We start from the raw sequence: 16,593 nt of genomic DNA, 5'->3' as shown, positions 1-16,593 counted from the left end.
GGTCCCATCCTGGCTGTCCCTTGGCTATTGAGTCAGTTAGCAGCTTCTCTAAGGCCCCGTTTCCCCCACTCAAGGAAATGGATGTGACGCTGGGTCTCCCTCCTTGGTTTGTCCTGAGGACCTCAGGGGACAAGAAAAGATTTCAGTGAGGTACTATTCAGGAACATTCCCATAATACTGTTCACTTGGGAGGGGACACCAATCCCCAGACGGGGAAGAACAAGGTGGCCTACAGAGCTGGCCCTCTACAGGGGCTTTGGTTGTTGGGCGTCCTGGAAGGCAGAGTGACTCTTGATGCTAATGGGGTGTTTCCTTACCCCGGATGGTGAGGGCTTGTATGCTGTCTGAGTTGGGATGTATTGGTTTTGTTTTTTGTTTTAATGCACATTGGTGATTTGCCTGCATGTAGGTCTGTGTAAGAGTGTCAGGTATTGGAATCACAGACAGTTGTAAGCTGCCATTGTGGGTGCTGGGAATTGAACCCCGAGTTCTCCGTTAAGAGCAGTCAGTGCTCTTGACTGCCAAGCCATCTCTCCAGTCTCAGGATGTATTTTTATTCAATGTGCACATTAGAATATTTTCTGTGTACCCTGCACTGAGACAGAGAGGCCTGACTGGGGCAACTGGGACTTTGAGGAGGAAGCCTGGGTAAGCCCAGGTGGGGGCCAGACATGGATGCTCCTTTGTGCCTCCCAAACCCAGCCTGGATGTTCAACCAAGCCTCCTAATGACCAGAAGGAACAGAAAGCAGGGTACCACACACAACCGCATCTCTGATGGTCCAGAGTCACCCAGTTGAGTTATAATTAATATTTTGAGCCAGGTCTGTGTACTGGGGAGCCATGGTCATAGCGGTGCTCACACTGGTTTTGGATAATGTAACCCCAGCTGGGCGGCAGAAAGGCAGCATCTCAGAGGCTTCTGTTAATGGGAGAATGCACACATCCTCAGCCGTGCTTGGGTGCAAGTGGAGGGAACAGTGTGGGTTCATCCAGATGTCAGTGTCCCACGTGACCTATGGTCTTCTCTTCCAGGGGCATGGTCTAGCAGCCCGGTGAAGCCTGTGCATCAGCCCCCAGCAGTTCTGACCTGTGCTCACTCTTGGCCTCCACTTGGCCCTAGGTAAGTGACCCTGAGGCCAGTGGGCCTGCAAATGGTTAGGGTTGTGGGTAGAAGGGGTGACTCTTGTAGAAACTGTGGGGACAATCTACCCAGTGCTCTCAGGGGACAAGTCGGGAAACTGAGGCTGGGAGGCAAGAAGAACCCTTTTGGGTTCTGGGTTTAGCTCTCTTCTTAGTCTCTGAGAGCATCATGTGTGCCTGTGTTTGTGCCTGTGAGCTTGTCCAGGGAGCAGAGTTGAGAGCTCCGTATAAAAGTAAGGATGGAGAACAGAGGCTTCTCTCTCCTGAGGTTCTTCTTATCTTCCCTTCCCTTTGCACCCTATATGCCAAGTCCTCCATCTCCCTTGCCTTCCCCCAGGCCATTCCTCGGAAAGGGAACAGCACCCAGAAGGGACGGGTTAGGGCACCTTGAAATTATCCTCAGAATGAACCAGGCCTTAACTGTGTGGCCAGCGCCACCACCTTTGTTTGAGAGGTCGTGTGTATCGAGGGACGATGTCAAGTGGTACTTCCATGTGGCTCTGGTAGATACAGCTCCCCAGGAACTTGGGCTGCCAGCTCCCAGCAGACCTGGGTGTGGCTGGGTTCCCCCTTCCCCCAGACACCCAAGCTCCCCTAGCATCAGGCACAGGGTGTCCTTGGGACTTCCTGTGGGTGGAGTAACTTTTCCTGCCTTCATCTCCTGCCGCCTATCACTTGCTCCCCCACATCCCCTGTACACTCTGTCCAAAGGAAATACCCAGAAAGGAGCCTCTGCCTTGGGAAGGCGGGTCTGTGGGTCTCTTGATAGACATAATGGCATGTGGAGGGCAGAGAAGCAGTTGATGAATCTGCATGACTGAGCACCATCTACGTACATGCTCCCAGCCCCAGGGTCTTTGACTCCAGTTGCCCCAAGCACACAGGGACATGGCCTGGGAATGGATGCCTGGATGCTGAGACAGACACCAAAGTCAGACGAACGGGAGTTAGAGCCCGTGGGATCTTTTCTCATCCCAAGGCCCCTTGGTATTTGATGCATACACCCCTGCACTCAGCGAGGAGGGTCTGGGTCAGGTGATTAGTTCTAAGGTGATGTCAGAACTTTGCCATGGTGTCAGGGGATACCCAGTGGGAAGACCCCCCCCTCCCACCACCCCGAGGATGGACAGACACCTCCTCCATTCCCACTCTGTGGAGGAAATCCTGTACAACAGGCCTGGGGCACAGCCTCCCCATTGGCTGCCCACCCTGGCAGGCAGCGCACACACACAGGCTCACCGTTTATTGAGAATATGTTCTGTCGCCAGTGAACTTGCGGGCTGTGACCTCCAATGGCAAAGGAAAGCAGAGTTAAAATTGGGACCTTAAACTCATTTTAATATGGAGAGAGGAAAAAAATTAGGTTGGAAAGAGAGGGTGAGAGGCTGCGTGTTGAGGCTTCCCTTTTGGATAAAATCTTCCACTTGGGCCTCAAGAGATGTGACTGTGAAGGTTTGGGAGCAAAGGCCCAGCAGCAGCTGTCAAAATGGATATAGAAGCCGTGGAAGGACCTGTGTGGCTGGAGAGGATGAGGAGATGGGTCACATGGATAGGAGTGGGGCAAGGTACGAGTCACAGACTCAATGAGGAGAGGGGATACAGCCCATAGCTTGAAGCTCACCGTAGACTGAACGACAGCCCTAGGTGTAGATCGTGACCTCTTACAGGTTTCAAAGATCAACGCTGCTCACAGAGGCCTGTGTGGCTGGCAGCAGCATCTAGAACACCAATTCTCAGCCTGTGGGGTCGCGACCACCTTGGAGTCGGATGTTTGGCATCCTGCATATCAGATATTGACATTGCGATCCATAACAGTAGCAAACTTACAGTTATGAAGTAGCAATGAAAATAATTTTATGTCTGGGGAGTCACTATAACATGAGGAACTGTATTAAAGGTGTGCAGCACTAGGAAGGTGGAGAACCACTAGTGTAGGAGATGGTAGGAGAATGGCTGGAGACTGGCTGGACTATAGGAGCAGGTCACTAGGCTGGTCTCTTCCGTGATGATCCCTACCTCAGGTGACATTGCAGATCACCGTGACCTTCCTGGGGTGAACCCCACCCATGGGGACCCTCACAGTCACAGGGTAGGGTATAGAGAAGGGAAATCTTTCCTGTGTTGAGAGTCGCGGCTTATTTTTAGGACAACAATGACTTGGCAGTATCAATTCCTCTGGGTGTCGTCTCCAGCTTTGCTGGGGAAGATCGTGCCTGGAGAGTAGTGTGAGCAGTCGTGAGAACACACACACCGACAGTGCACTTTGGACCCTATGGTGGACTTCTCGAAGGGGTGTAAACCACTGTCCGAGTGGCGGGGGTGCTGTCCCCTGTCCTTTTTGTGTATCTACTTTAGAACAGGTTTGATGTGAGCTGGTGTCCTAGGCCTCCAGTAAGCAAGGCCAGCCTGGCTCTTGGCCAGTTGGAGAACAATTCAACCTCCAGTCACCTGGGCTCAGTGACCCTATTAAGACAGAACAAGGTGCACTTTGGGAGACCTGTATACCAAATGGCTGGATTTTCCCAGCCAGAGCTGATTCAGTCAGACACCTCCCACCTACATCCTGGCCTCTCCAGGTGGGGTCCACATCCATCCTTCCCCTGGCTCACCCTGGGCACGTGTCCCTGAGTTCCTGGGGTGACCCAGGTTTCACATCCCTCTCTAGTTGATCTTTTGAATGGTCTTGGACCTCTACAACACAGTATGTCAATTTTCAGACTGGAAATACTGAGAACACAGGAGACACTTAAATGTTTGCTTGGTGGCAATTGCCGGGATCTCCAGGGTGCCCACCCTCTGGCTAGAGTTAAGACTATGGCTCAGAAAGGACGGGCTGGGGTAGAGCTCAGTTGGCAGAGTGTTTGTGTAGCATGTGTGAAGCTACATGGGTTCCATCCCTTCTGATCTGGCACAGATCTGTAATCCTAGCACTCCGGAGGTGGAGGCAGGAGGATCAGAAATTCAAGATCATCCTCAACTCCATAGCACGTTGGAGGCCTATCTGGGAAAAATGAGATCCTGTTTCAAAGAAGAGGCAGGGGCCGGGGTGGGGGTGGGCAGGCTGGACATTCCATACATGGGTAACAGGCACAGAAGTTTGAGTGGGTGAGGACAGTGCTTGTGAGGCACACAGAGTCCCCATCAGTGGCTGGATCTTCTGGGACCTAAAGGAGTACCCAGGCAGCCTGTTCCCTCCCTCCGTCCCTCCCTGACTTCCTTCCTCCATAGTGAAACAATTACTGTGGCCTTCCTGTGTTTGGTTGTATGTTAATTGGTCATAAGATCTGTCCCATCTGTGCCCTGGGGAACTGGAACCCAGCCTTGTGCCTTGGGGGTGGAGGCGGGGCAGTTGGTTCATCTTGAAACTCAACCTCTGTGTCGCCACCCTGTGCCCACCACCTGCCTGGATATGACCTGGCAGGACAGGCACAAGCTCCACACAGAAGGAGAGGGCCCAGGTCTCTCCAGTGCATCTCCCGGGTCTGCCCTAGGGTTTCATATACTAGGTATTCAGTTAAAGCCTGTTACTGGGGCCGGGCGATGGTGGCGCACACCTTTAATCCCAGCACTCGGGAGGCAGAGGCAGGCGGATCTCTGTGAGTTCGAGACCAGCCTGGTCTACAAGAGCTAGTTCCAGGACAGGAACCAAAAGCTACAGAAAAACCCTGTCTGCTTTTCGGGCTGGGGGGGGGGGGCTTAATTGGGGGAGGGGGAGGGAAATGGGAGGCGGTGGCGGGGAAGAGACAGAAATCTTTAATAATTAAATAAATTTAAAAAAGAGAAAAAAAAAGAAATAAAAATAGTTTTTCTTTTTTTTAAATATTTATTTATTTGTTTGTTATGTATACAATATTCTGTCTGTGTGTATGTCTGTAGGCCAGAAGAGGGCACCAGACCTCATTACAGATGGTTGTGAGCCACCATGTGGTTGCCGGGAATTGAACTCAGGACCTTTGGAAGAGCAGGCAATGCTCTTAACCTCTGGACCATCTCTCCAGCCTCTAAAAATAGTTTTTCATTAAAAAAAAAAAAAAAAAAAAAAGCCTGTGGCTGGACCTTCACAGTCAGGTCCTTGCAGAACCTGTGGCTTCTGGCCCTGTGATAGCTGAAGGAAAATAAAATGGGGAGAACATGACAGCTCCTGGATGTGGTGGGGGAGGTTTATCATAAGTATGAGGAAGAAGATAGCCAGAGGAGGGACATCTGGGAGAGTCCAGAGAGAAGTGGGTGGGAAGAAGAGGGGAGAGCCAGACCAGGAGGCCAGGAGGTAAAGGGTAGACCACAAAAGGACCGGGAACCAAAAGGGCGGATTAAATGAGGAAGGCCAGCCAGCCTCTGGGCTGGAGAAGTTGAGGGTAGGGGGCGGGGCCCTGTGACAGGAAGCGACTGCAGGCTGCTGGCTGGAAGTACCTGACGGCCAGGTCCACTTCCATATGTTAAATAGGTACCTCAGCAGTTACTTTCCCAGGGTTTCCAACAGTATCAAGACTCAAAGTAGCCAAAGGTGGCTTTTCTGAGCTGCCCACACGGTTTCTCATGTCTTCCTAACTGGGGGTCACGATTACGGCTGCTGGGGTCCCTGAGGGCTGCAGGCACAGCTCATTCCTCCACCTAGTGTTATCTGCAAGAAGTGGGGCGGGGGTGGGAAGTGGTGATGTATTAATGAGCATGGCTTATTTCCTCCCTGAGACATTAGGCGTGAGTCAAACAGCTCCTGAGGTGGTTCCCCGGAGGAGGTTTTCTTCTGAGTTTAAGAAAATCAAACAAGGGCTGGAGAGATGGCTCAGTGGTTAAGAGCATTGCCTGCTCTTCCAAAGGTCCTGAGTTCAATTCCTGGCAACCACATGGTGGCTCACAACCATCTGTAAAGAGGTCTGGTGCCCTATTCTGGCCTGCAGGCATACACACAGACAGAATATTGTATACATAATAAATAAATAAAATAAACATTTAAAAAAAAATCAAACAAGCCGGACAAGCCGGGCGGTGGTGGCGCACGCCTTTAATCCCAGCACTCGGGAGGCAGAGGCAGGCGGATCTCTGTGAGTTCGAGGCCAGCCTGGTCTACAATAGCTAGTTTCAGGACAGGCTCCAAAACCCCAGAGAAACCCTGTCTCGAAAAAAAAACAAACAAAAACCCAAGTTTGTGAAGTGGGTAGGGGAGCTATGCTTACCGCCCCCAGTCTACAAGCTCCGTTGGGGACCACCTATCACCGGGGTCCCTTGCCCTGAGGACAGAACCACGTGTTAACACACATCCATAACATTTAAGGTGACATTTCTTCTTTGTTAGCTTCTACCCAGGGCATGTTATTAGTGAATGGTCAAAGCCCATTCACTTGAGGTGTATGAATTCAGACTGTTCCAGTTCACTGGGGAGCTAGGAGTTGGGAATCTAGACGTCACTCAGGCGGGGGCCTGGGAGGAATGTAGCTTTCTTCTGTCAGCGGGGAGCAGTGAACCTCCCGGACAGGAGGGACATGAGAAAGGGACATAGGAGTCTAGATGGGAAATCAGCTTCTCAGTACCTTAGAAACCTGCCCTGTGGACAGGACACATTTTATAGCTGGTATCCAGCTGCTCAGGGACAGAACTGGCCAGAAACCTCTGGAGGGAAGAGTGTGAAGGGAAGCCTTCCCAGACCTTTCTGAGGCTGGCAATGATCAGGGTACCAGGGCTAATATGGGTATTTTACTCCGCCGTTACAAACAGCTATACATCCCAGTAGCTTTGTGTTTGTGGTTTTCACCCAGACTGTAAACTTGAACCAACCTTCAAGAAAGGAATCAGAAGGCCTTGGGTTTGATGGTATTTATTCCTCTCTTTCCCTCTCTTCCCCTCCTCCTCACTTTCCTCATTCATTCACTTATCCTTTCATATTGTTCTGTACTTTTCTAGACTGTTCTGTGTTGTCCTAGTATGTTCTAGACTGTTCCGTGTTGTCCTAGTGTGTTCTAGACTGTTCCGTGTTGTCCTAGTATGTTCTAGACTGTTCTGTGTTATCCTAGTGTGTTCTAGACTGTGCCATGTTGTTCTATGCCAATTCTGTTACTGTTGAGTAAATATTGTGAGTCATTGATCGCACCCCTTAGTGTGCCTGGAGAGGTAACAGGCCAGAGCAGACACAGAGACCTTTGGTCCCAAAACCTGTGCCTATGAGCTCCTGGAACTGAAGAGCTATGAGGGGCTCCTGCACCCCACGAAAAAACTGAGTCTTACCCCATGCATGCCCCTAAGGTCGATGCACCCCAGATAACACATTCCACGTTCTCGCTTTCCTGCCATTTGCCTCTGAGCACACCGCAGCTCCTTCTGGGAATTCCTCTTCCACCAGTCAGCATTTCCCCATGTGTCCAAGATTCAGGTCGTTCCCCTGGCACATCTTGGGGCCAAATCTATGCACTTTTGGTAATGGGAGAAACAGCAGAGGAAGGAGTGTGTGTGTGAATGAGTGAACTCATTCTTGTCCGAGTAGCGAGTTCCCAGGGGGAAATCCTACCCAGTCTGACCTGGTGCTCTGGAGACTCTTCCTGACAGTTGTGTCTCCTGGACTGTCACTGGGGCAAGGAGGGATGGGGACCTTTGGGTAGTCACTGTGTGAGGGGAGCGTGTGTGTGTGAGGCTTTGCGATGTGTACTAAGGGCCCTTATCCCTCACAATAGGGACCCATTCCTAAACAGTGGTCATTGGGGTTTCTAGCACACACCCTAACATTAGAGAAGCGGCTTTCTTCCTCCTGGAGCCCCACCGCTGTGCCAGGCAAACCCTTGACGCCTGGGCCCTGTACTAACCCTAACCTTAGCCAATGTGAGCCTCCACAGTCCCTGCCCTGTTTGCCTGGCTGTGTCCTTCCTTCCTTTCCCCTCATTTCCTCTCTGAAGTACACAAGTTAGAACATCAATGGCTCCACCCCAGGGATATGTCCAGATCATGGTGACCCCAGGCTCTCTGCCAGCATGGGACACAGCTTTTAATGCCACTGCACTAGATGTGACCGGCAAGAGGAGCTTTTCCGGGCCTGTGGCTTCCCGCCTCGAGCTGCTCAGTACTCTGATGGAGCTTGCTGCCCGAGCCTGGGATTGACCCAGGCAAAGCCCAGCCATTTCCACCACCATTCTTTTGCCTGGCGTTTCGGTTTGTCTCGTCTCCTCATAGCTTCCACTTCCCTTCCTGTCATAGAAATAGTTACGCTGTAAACTCAACAGGCAGGGACCTCCGCTCTCAGTTGGGAGGATGGGAGTCAGAGAAGTTGAGCCAGCCAGGAGCAAATGGCTAGAAGGGACTGACCCAGTAACTAAGCCCGCATGCTCCACGGTGTTCTGGCACAGTGAACCGCAGTCCCCTTTAGAGAGGCTTGGTCAGGAGCCATGAGAGGTACTCTGCTGGATGCTAGGCCTGGCTCAGCGCCCTGGGATTCCTTCTAGGCCCTCTCAGGACTGTTTGGTACTGGCCACTGGCCAGGGAAGCCTAAGTCACTAGCTACATAGAACCAGTCCTGGAAGACCTGTCCCATTCCCTTGTCCCCTAGGGAAAGGGCTCTTGTTGGCCTCCAGCCTCAGAGCATTGTTGATATGAACTATCATCCCACCCATTCAGGAATCCATATGTGAGTCTTTCCACAGCAGATCCAGGATCCCCAAAGAACCTTCTGCACCAAGCCTGGTGTGCCGATCTGAGCCTGGGTGCCGGGCAGCAAGACAGAGAGGCCTCTGCTGGCTTCTTCCCACCAGAACTGACTACACAAGGCTTCCACCTGCAGAGGGGCTGGGGGGAGGAAACCGAGGTCTCTGCCCATCTCCAGCTTGCGGTCTTACATGCCCTTCAAAAGAGCACACAAAGCATGCTGTGCACCGCTGATCTCAGTGGACTGAGGAGGCTCTCAAGTTCAAGGCTGGTCTGGGCTGTGTAGAAAAGCTGTCAGGAGAAGCGAAGGGAGAATAGGCTGGGGTTGGGGCTCTTGGTAGCATGCTTGCACAAAACAGATACAGTGGTGCATGGCTCTAATCCCAACCCTAGGGAAATGGAGGCAGGAGGCTCAGGAGTTCAGGTCCAGTTCAAGTCGAGCCTGGGATACCCGAGACCCTGTCTCAAAAACAAGGATTGTGGGGCGGGATGATTCACAGAGTACTTATACTCAGTCCCTGGGAGTAAGACTGTGTCTATATGATGTGTTTGTTCCTGTGGCTCAGCCTTGAGCTTCCACTATGCAGTTGAGCATTGCTGGAGTCCTGAGCTTTTTTTGACTAGCTAATCCGCCAAGGTTTCTTTTCTATAAAGCTGGCCATTAGAAAGGAAAGTCAGGGGCTGGACGTACCTTACCTTTCATGTCTTTCCAGCTCTCCCCATTGCCAGTTAGTTCCAGGTGTGACTGGGGTGTTCATATTCTTGGTTGTGTTCCACGTTAGTTAGCCAGATTCTGTCACTTCCTCACAGGGCCGCTCTTAAATGCTGTAGAGCAGTATGCTCTCCCTAGATTTGGCCCTGGCGCTTACACACTGGTCTTTGCCTTCCCCTCTCCACTCCCCCCCCCACCGCCGCTGATAACTAAGTGCCCAGATGTCCCACTGGTCCCATGCAGAAGCAGTCCAGCCACCACCCAGAGCTCCTTGGTTGATGATAAGCTCATGGGAAGGAGCAGGAAGCCTTACTTGGGACCCCATACCTGGGTTGTCCAATCGAAAGGACAGCCACATCTGACTAATAAGCCATCTCCTAGTGACACATGCCTCTGAGTATCTCCCCTGCTGTGTCTGTGCCAGCGAGTGGAGGTTTCTAGAAGACCAAACCAGAATGTGCCCTCTGTAACTACTTATCTGAAGAGGCCACTTTGTCATCCTTGTCCCTCACATTCCTGTGTCCCTAATCCTGGAGGTCACACCACGTGCTGGAGCGCTTGGGAGGGTGGGAAGAGTTCTTCATTCTCCGGGGTACCATGCTCTGTGAGCCTGGCGCTGGAGGATGGAGACGGGGTGGGGGGGTGCAGGGGGGAGCCTGACCCCAGGGTCCTTCTGGTCAGCTAGTCTAGACTTAACAGCACATAGTCATCTCGAGGTTCAGAGAACCCTGACTCAAAAAATGTGAGGTGGAGCTGAGGGGAGGGAAACAAAACCACAGCGAGGTAGAGAGGGATTGAAAAGCAAAAAAAAAAGTAAAAATCATCCCGGGAGCTGGAGAGAGCTCCATGGCTAAGAACAAGTTCTGCTCTTCCAGAGAACCCGAGTTCGGTTCCCAGCACTCATATGCTGCAGTTTTAAGCTTCCCGTAATTTGATCTCCAGGGCTCTGACCTCATCTCCTGACCTCTCTGAGCATGTGTCCCACAGACATCCACAGACATACACATGAATAGAAATAAAAAGTTATTTTTAAAAAGGAAAAATCACACCCTGATGTCAAGCTCTGTGCTGTGCACATGCTAATGGGGCAAACATGCATACATGTGAGTGTGCATACATTTGCGTGTGCATATGTGTGCATGAATCCTAGAGGCTTCCCCAGGAAGCAGCCCCAATGCTGAAGAAATTCTCTTGATACAGACAGGAAAGGGCACCGTGATGGAGGACTGTCCATGCAAAGGCCCTGGGGCTGAAACATTCTTACTAGGGTCTAATGGGGAGAAAAGAAAACAAATGATGCCCTAAAAGTCAAGGTGCTGAGAAAAGGTAGCAAGTCCCATCGCAGTGCTGAGGACAGTGATTGTGGATCCTGGGAAACCTGCCCCCCAGGGAGTGAGAGACGTTTGTGTCTGAGCGGCTGCTAGTAGGGGAGTAGGAGCTTCCTGGGAGGCTGGAGTGGGTGTGACTCGGGAGGAGAAGCCACCGCAGGGCCCTCTTCCTGTTATGGTGGCAGTTTCCTCTTGGGGGTTTCCTTTTGTTTTTCTCCACCTCTTCCTGTTCCCTAACTCATGTGGAGTCTTTCAGGTGGGAGAGTGCAGGGGAAGGGAGGTGGAGTCGCACAGGATGGGGCTTCCCATGCAGCCTTGCTAGCTGCCCCCTTTCTCTTTCTGACATTACACTTCCCCTCAGCTGTTTAAGGGTGACATTTATGTATCAGTTTGTGTGTGATGATGGCCAAGTGTCGCAGTGTGTATGCGTAGGAGAGGACAACTTGGAGGATTCTGTTCTCTCCTTCCCACATGTAGGTTTCCTCAGGGTTGGTGGCTTGGGCCTTTACCCGAGGAGCCATCTTGCTAGCCTTGCCTCTCTTTTTCTTAGAATCGCTGAGGCTTTGGGGGAGTGGAGAGTATGAGCCCCTGGGAAATGGTTCAAGAGTCAGGAAGAGTTTGCAGTGACAAGCCCTGGCCTGGAGCGGCTCCAGCTGAGACCTGACTCTGTGACTCCTGTGGCAGGTTGGCTTTGCATCTGGGTACCCACAACACCCTTCCTCCCCTGGATCTCACCGGGGGTGACTATTGTCACTCAGAAGAGGCAGGAGCCTCTCTTACTGTAGCCCTCTGCCTCCTGACTGGGGTCAGGCTTCAGGTCCCTTGCAGCTGACTTCCATAAGAGGTCCCCACAAGCTAGGGCTGTGGACCTGATAAGGACTGAGATGCAAACATTATCTTTCACACATGGCATCAGCGAGTGAAAGCAGCACAGGACACCGTAGGGTGCTAATGGACAGGGAAAAGAATCTCTGTCTGGCGGCATTAGTTCCAGAGCTGTCAGTACCATCGCTTGGTGCTGCCCGGTACTGTCCACCAGAAGTGGACAGCTATATGCATATGTAATATGAGATTTTCCTACAACCACATGGAAAGAGGAAAGAAACGGGGATGAGCAATGTCCACAACCTGCTTGATTTAACCCATTCTATTCCAAACATGCCCAAATCCTATATATTTTACCCTGCAGGCCTGTATGAGTTTGGAACAGTGATTCTCAACCTTCCTAAGGCTATAACCCTTTAATATAGTTCCTTGTATTATGGTGAACCCCCCACCATAAAATTACTTTCAGTTGCTACTTCATAACTGTAGTTTTGCTACTGTTATGAATCATAATATAAATATCTGATATACAGAATGGTCTTAGGTGACGCACAGGTTGATGGTTTAGACCCATTATGCTGTCTTGCCTGGTTTGAAGATAGAAACAGGTGTCACTCTGCTATCCTGTGCCCTCTAGTGTCCGTCAGGCCTCAGTGCATCTTCTGTTACCCTTATCAGGACAGCTGATTGCCACTCTGCAGAGAGCTGCAATACAGCAGGTGGGCCGCAGGCTGCTGGAGTCTCACCTCCCTATCTGGAGAAAAACAGGACATAGGTCCAAGTTGTTCTGGAAAATACAGTCACCCCCAAGACGGGATCTCATCAACAGGAGGAACATTCATCTGCGGGTCACCATGCGGAAGAGCATAGTTGATGTCCTCGGGATTTTGTACCCAATCCCCACCATCTTCCTCCAGCGTCTGTCTAGCAGCCCTGAGCTATAGCGGGCTGACTGATGGGAATACTTTCAGCAGTGGAGGGAACTGCCACTCGTGTTTCCAGCCAGCGTTCAGCTGTGGCTAATGGGACACTGGAGCACTGGCTTCCCAAAGGCCTCTCTGGGCGATCAGCAGAATGACACCATCAGCAAGGCTTATTGACCTGTGTTTTCATAGGCTCCCCGGCTGCTTGTTTACTTCCCTTTACTTCACAGTTCAGTGTGTTAAAGACAATAAGAGCGAGCGAGAGAGAGAGAGAGAGAGACAGAGAGAGACAGAGAGAGACAGAGAGAGAAGCAGAACAGAGAACAGAGACCCAGGGAGAGGGTGTAGGAACTGTTAGCTCCCTCCCCCAATTCCCATTACGGTGAAGTCAATTTGGACTCCGTGTCCTCCACGCTCTAAGAAGGCTGCTGTCTGTCTGCTAGAAGCCCTAGTAGAATATGAAGTGTTTTAAGAATATGAAGTGTTCTTCCCGAGGACCCTCATCCCTCACCCCCTAAAAGATGAAAGCAGGGCTGTCTGATCAATGAAGCCTGGGTTCATCTGATGGCCGGGGCTAGGTGGGTCCTCCTTCTGGGAAGCATCCACAGTGATGCTCTGTCCCTGCAGAAGGGTTTGTATTTTGCCAGGTATTTTCCCAGACTGCTGAACATCAATAAGGCTGGCTCGGTTGCTTAATGAAGAACAGAGGGTCATGGGGCGCGCAGCACCGAGCCCATTTAACATCCTCGGCTGCCGCCGCCTGAGTGCCTCCAAGAGAGCTAAAATGAGGTCTTTTGTATTAAATATTTTATCCAGGTCTTTGTTAGGCGCTGTGAATGAGTGCCAGGAAGTAAGTGTGAAGCTGCCAGCATTTGTGGGCTCCACTTAACCGTTTCGTGGAAGTGAGCATTAAGAGGCCATCTTGTGACGTGGCTCTGGCAGCCACTTTGCTGGCCAGGAGCTTCAGCGGATACCAGCTAAGTGCACTTGGAAACTCACTGCCATTCAGGTTGTTGGCAGGGAAGGGGCCCAGGATCGAGTCCACCCCAAAGGATGGAGCCTGGCTCTAGTCACAGTCCGCCTGACCACGGTCTGCCTTGTGTGGACAGGCATCTCCTGTCTTCCTCAGTGGGACAGCTCTGCCAACCCCCAGCTGAACTGAGTGAGACCCCTTGTGCTGGAATCTCTGTCCAGTCCTCCCTGGAGCCTCCATCATCTCCCAGCATCCTCTTTGGCCTTCCGTTTTGACTCTTAATGCCATCTTCCTAGGTAAACCACCTAGTTCTCTGCCTAGGAATGTGCCGTGGAAGCCCAGGGCACTAGAGAGTGGGGGACTACAACCCGAGGTGACTCAAGATTCTCTTAAAGAGCCTGAGTCAGGCCCTGCCCACCCGCCAGAACATGGGCTTCTCTGGAGAGCTACCCAAAGCTGTCTTAGCAGCCCAAGGTTCCACGTGCCAGGAAGGACGGGTGTGGGGCTCTTGCTGCAGGGAGTCTGCTCTCTTACCATCGCTTCGGCGCTCCAGCTATCTCATTCTCTGTGTTCCTCTGTTCCAAGTCTCTGTACAGAACCCTTCTCCCCTTTGAGTCAGAGGGGTGTCACTGTCGCTGATCACACGTGAACTGAGGGTTTCTATGACTCAGGCTGGCTGGCTGCTGGACATGCATGCATCTCAGCAGCGCTGGGCATCAGTGATGTGTGTTTGTCCATGTGGATACAGTGGGGCCTGGCAGGGTGGGAGGACTCTACTCTGTGAAGTCCTCCAGAGCTGGGGCTTTGTCTAGTGCCCTTCTTTACTGAAGTTACAGAAAGGGGCCAGTCTTACCCTCTCTTCCTTTGTATCCATACGGCATATGCTGTCAGTCCTGGGTTCTTAAGACAGCCAGACTTCTTTTCATTAGTACCTCTTTCTTTGAAGAAATATGGATGCAGGAGCAGAACTTAAAGCCATTATCTTCTCAGAGCTAGTCCTGAGGCCCAGACTGGTCCTCTTCCCTCTTCTACATCCCTGGAGCCTCGGAGCCTCAGGAATAGCCCTGATGCATGATTTGGAGGCTCTCGAGTGGTATCTTTGAGCCTTCATCTAGAGGGCCACTTGGGCTCTACTGGGTTGCGAGCTTTGTTAAAAACCTTCCTGTCCCCAAAATATTGAAGTCTGAAAGCAAGGGTGTGTGTACCATATCCACAATAGCAAGAGTGTCCCAAACCAACACAAAGCACCCCACCCGTTCTGCCAAGCAGCCTGACAGCGGGAAGATGATGAAGGGTGGGCAGAGGCACAGCGCTGAGGTCGGGAGCTGCTGCCTCTGGGATACTTGGGAAGGAGCCTGGAAATCAAGCATGTCCTCCAGCAAACGCCGAGGCTCTCTGCCTGGTGGCTTCCTCTCTGCAGACATTCGCAGAGCGGGTGCGAGGAGCTTGGCATTTTGGTAGCATCCGTAGGATGATAAATCACCGACACAGCAGTGGCGTGTGTTCAACGAGGCAAGGGGATGCTGAGCGCGTGAGCTGGAAACCCAAGGGGCTGCGGCCAGGCTGTGTAGGGCGGCTGATCGGGAAGAGGAGCCACAGGCACTGGGCAGGCTGTGACAGCAGTGCAGCTAGGACCGCATTACTCTCCCTGGTGCCCACACAGTCCCATAGCCAGGCAAGCTGGAATGAGAGGTTCTGCAGCTCCCTGGGGGTCAGCGTCCTTGTTAGCAGGATGTATCTGATATGTGAAGTGTCTAGTGGACCCCAGTCCCGAGACAGACACATTTTAAGTCTCCCTGTGAGAATGGCTCAGTGGCCAGGGCCTTGTAGCCACACAGCTCCTCTGTGTCTAGGACCAGCTATCCCCAATATTAGTATCTGAGCAGGAGCTCCACCCCCAGCTCAGTCCAACCCTGCTTCCCTGCCTCTCACCTCCTATAGCCCCAACCTCTTCCCTGTTCTCTGGGGTCCCACTGCTAACCTTGTTTCGCACAGTTGTATCTCAAGCCTGAGGGCTTACTGAGGGCCCGCCACGAGAGTGACGTCCAGGCAGCCACCCTCTTGGGCCCTTTCTTCTGCTTTTTTTTGTTTTGTTTTGTTTTTGATAAAAGGTTTCTCTGTGTAGCCCTAGCTGACCTTGAACTCAGAGATCTGCTTGCTTCTGCCTCCTGGGTGCTGGGATTAAAGGTGTGAGCCACCACCACTTCCCCCTCGCGTTCCCTGTCCTCACAGACAGGGGTGAGCCTAGACTGTCCTGTTCTGTCTGTCTGGAGGTTCTTAGACTTGACACCCCAGCCAAGGAACAGAGGCTGGGCTCCTATGGTTTGTGTGTTTGTTCCTTGAATAGACAGTGTAAACGAAGGGGCCGGGTTGGAGAGATGGTTCTTGCTGTTCTTGAATAGACAGTGTAAACGAAGGGGCCGGGTTGGAGAGATGGTTCTTGCTGTTCTTGCAGAGGACCCCAATTCAGTTCAGTTTCTAATTCCTACCGCCAATAGCCTTTAAGTTACCTGCCCACATGGGCGTGGCCTCTTATTTATGCCCCACACCGCCCCACTTCCAGAGTTCCCTACTACAAATACCAACAAAGTGGCTCACAACTTCTGTAACTCTAGTTCCAGGGGATCCGGCCTCCTAGTCTGGCCCCTGTAGGCACAAACGCCATATATATAGAAATACAACTATCATACACATCAAATAAATATTCTTAAAACATTGAAGAAGAAAAAAAAAAGAAAACGTGGACACAGTTTAGCGTTCTTAAAATTGCAGATACAGCCAGGCATGATGGCACATACCTGTGACCCCTGGAGGATGAGGGGTGTAAAAACTACTCAGCTACATCGTGAGTTTGAGACCAGCCTGAGCTAGAAGAGACCCTATATCAGAAAACATCAATAAATAAATTAAATTACAAAGGAGAACACAGCAAAAAAACCATTCAAGGTCCCTATCTATCCAGCCCTCTCTTATCTTCAGCCAATGTTCCCATTTCTAGTAAGTTCTTCCAGAGGTGGTCGACCCAGGTATGTCTGCCTTTGTTGCGTTCACAAATGGCAACATTTGT

At 51.6% G+C, this 16,593-nt stretch overlaps 1 protein-coding gene across 1 annotated transcript in view; it reads left to right on the top strand.

Moving 5' to 3' along the window:
* LOC121432501 (hippocalcin-like protein 1) overlaps window positions 1-16,593 on the top strand; it is a 105,124-nt gene that overhangs the window by 81,071 nt on the left and 7,460 nt on the right. Inside the window, exon 2 of the mRNA XM_041630493.1 lies at window positions 1,035-1,122. The gene's annotated coding sequence lies outside the window, so the exon portion shown is untranslated. The remainder of the gene's footprint in view (window positions 1-1,034; window positions 1,123-16,593) is intronic.

The sequence above is a fragment of the Microtus oregoni genome, unplaced genomic scaffold (assembly GCF_018167655.1).
Source record: "Microtus oregoni isolate MIOR12 unplaced genomic scaffold, Mior012 000034F_ref0000314, whole genome shotgun sequence".
NCBI classification, from domain to species: domain Eukaryota; kingdom Metazoa; phylum Chordata; class Mammalia; order Rodentia; family Cricetidae; genus Microtus; species Microtus oregoni.
This window is presented reverse-complemented; position numbering and strand designations above follow the sequence as displayed.